This window comes from Penaeus monodon, chromosome 4 (genome assembly GCF_015228065.2).
Source record: "Penaeus monodon isolate SGIC_2016 chromosome 4, NSTDA_Pmon_1, whole genome shotgun sequence".
In the NCBI taxonomy this organism is placed as follows: Eukaryota; Metazoa; Arthropoda; class Malacostraca; order Decapoda; family Penaeidae; genus Penaeus; species Penaeus monodon.
The window spans coordinates 1,660,412-1,663,696 of NC_051389.1; positions in this window are offsets into that span (position 1 = coordinate 1,660,412).

The window sequence follows — 3,285 nt, forward strand, 5'->3', positions numbered from 1 at the left end:
CACGCACATTGCGCGCGGTGTATCATTTATGGTGTACGTTTTTGCATGCATATATGTGTTGAATACCACACACATATGCACGATGTTATGCTGAATTCCACACACACACACATTTTTGTATATATGGTTTTATACACAACCCTACATTTTTATATGCTAATAAAAATTTAGATTAATGTACCCCTCAACCATTTCCCCCCATCATATATAACATTACTATCTAAGGAAGACACTCACAAACATTGCCCACAAAACGCCATTCACACTAAAAGGAACAGCAAAATCGACAAGCAACAAGAGGAAGGTGCCCGCAGCTCTCAGACAGGCGACCAAAAAAGGTTTTTTGCGTCTTGGAAGTTTTTTGTAAAAAATATGGGTTTTAAAGTCGTTTTATTTTGTTCCCTGCTTTTTTTTTTCTTTTTTCCATTTTGGTTTCCTATTTTCGGTTTTTTTAATTTCCCCCCCCCCTCTTCTCTCTTTTCCCTTTGGGGGCTTTCCATCGTCTTATGTTTCCCCATTTAATTTTATAATAGTTTTCTGCTTTGATTTTCTCCCCCCCCTCTCTCCTTATCTTTCTCCCTCTTTTTATATTATCTCTTTTTATTTTCATAACGTCTTCCCCCTTTGGTTATCTTTCCCCCCCCTCTCTCCTTTGTCTCTTTTTCCCTTTCCCCAATTTTTTTATTTGCCTTTTTACCCTTCGTCTAAACACGTGTTGTACGAGCGGGACACGCACTCAGTAAATGCATACTCTTACGTGCGCATCATTGTTTTCCTGAATATCGATCGAAAGTTCCCAAATTTGTTTTTAATAACCACTAAAACATTTTTGTGAAAATTACCCATCTATTATTATTTAATTTCTATTTTACCCATCAGTCAATCAGTAACCAGTGTATGTTGTACAGTAGTATTTAAAACCTACCTACCATCTATCTATCTATCTATACTCTACCCATCCATCCATCACCATCCATTATTTATCTAACATCCCTCTAGCATCTATCTACCCATTCATCCCTCCATCACTACTATGAAACATCGCATCCCCACAGCACAGCCCCAATTTTGACAAGGTTTATTTAAAAAAAAACAAACTGCTATTTGGGTCATCCCCAGTGCCCCATCACAACAACAATGAAGTTTCGAAATCTCTTTTTTTTAAAGTTTTTTTCTTTTTACTTTCTGTTTTCCTCTACTATGACCCATCTTCGTGTCTTTAATGAAATTGATAGCCCATGGTCTGATAAGTAAGTTTTTGTTAATTTATGCCCACCAACAACTAAAATGAAATTACTGGTCTGCATTTACTTTTGTTTTTTTTCTTCTCTTTTAATTTTGTCTCCCTAAAAAAAGACCGATTTATCTTTTTATTTAAAGAAATTCTGGCCAAATTTGTTCTGTCCTTTAATATTCCATCAGCAACTTCATGTGAAGTTCGAGTCTTCCCACATTTTAAGTTTTGTTTTTTCCCTTTTTAAATTTTTAATTCCTACAAAGACCTGATCTTACTTTTCCCCTAGAAGTTTTGGTTCCTCTGCGTTTAGTTCACCAGTTATGGGTTCCCTTTTTTTCTTTTGCACTTTTTTGCACGGACACTAAAATATTTGTTGACTTGTTTAATGTGAAAACGTATTTTATCCACAATGAATGGTTTGCTCTTTTGCATTTTGAAGTTATATAATGTTCAAAAACTATTCAATAATTCATGTAGTCTCTACTCAAAATTTTAAGGGTTTCGAGTTTTGAGTCTTAAATCCAAGGCTCTTGCGGGGAAAACATAAAGTGCCGACGCGACACACACACACACAACATACCACACACACACACACACACATACACGCACGCAAAATATATATATTAAAATATATATAATATGTATTTTATATATTACGTATATACATATATATATATATATAATATATTTTATATTAAAAATCATAATTTTTTGTGTGTGTGTGTTGTGTGTGTGTTGTGGTGGTGTTGTGGTGTGTTGTGTTGTGTGGGGGGTTTTGTATCTGTATAATAATGTAACCCTTTTTCATGTTGGAAATGTGAGAAGGGAGAAAGAGAATGAATATCTTCACAATACAAGAGAGTATTTGACCGGTTTCGATTTATCTTCGTCTGAAATATTTCCTGACGAAGATATAATCGAAACCGGTCAAGTACATCTCTTGTATTGTAAACATATTCATTCTCATTCATATTTTTTCTACATACATTTGTGTATAAATATACATATGTATATATTTATACATTTATGTATATAGATAAATAAACACACACACACACACACACATATATAACAATTATATAAATAAATATAAAATATATATATTATATAAATATATGTACACACACACACACACACAACACACAAACACTCACACCCAACACAACACACACAACAGACACACACACACACACAACAAACCCCCACACACCACACACACACACAACATATATATATTATATATATATAATATATTAATATATATATATATATATATATTTTCTCTCTCTCTCTCTCTCTCTATCTATCTATTATTTATCTACATCTTCTATCTATCTATTATCTATCACATCTATCTATCTATCTATCTATCTATTAATTATAAAATATTTTATATATTATTATTATATTAGTATGTTTTTTTTGTGTGGGGTTGTGGTGTATATAATTAATTTTAAAATTTTATATTATATATATATTATATATATATTTTACATTTATAATATATATTATATATATATATATATATATATATATTATATATATATATAAAATAATATGTAGTGTGTGTGTTGTGGGGGTATATATTATAATATATATTATATATATATATTATATTTTATATATATATATTTAATATGTGTGTGTGTGTGTGTGTGTGTGTGTGTGTGGTGTGGGTGGTGTGGTGTGGTGTGTGTGTGTGTGTGTGTGGTGTGGATTTTGGGGTTTTGTGTGTGTGTGTTGTGTGAACAATACTTATAAGTGCCCCGGGTTTCTCTTCTGCCCGGATGTTTTAAACCGCCCCCCGAAAAGGGGAAACCCCCGCATAAAAGGACACGTTCGTAAGCAAGAGGGAGAGACACGGCAGGGAGGCAAGCCCCCCAGGGGCCCGCTCCACCACCTCGTCCTCGACCGGAGAAAGGGGTATCACACGAAACAGAAAATGACCTATGCAAACGTGTTTACGTACAGGCCATATACCCCAAAAAAATATATAATGTTTTCCAAACCCCCAAACAAACCCGGGGGGCCCCCCTTTGTTTGCTTTT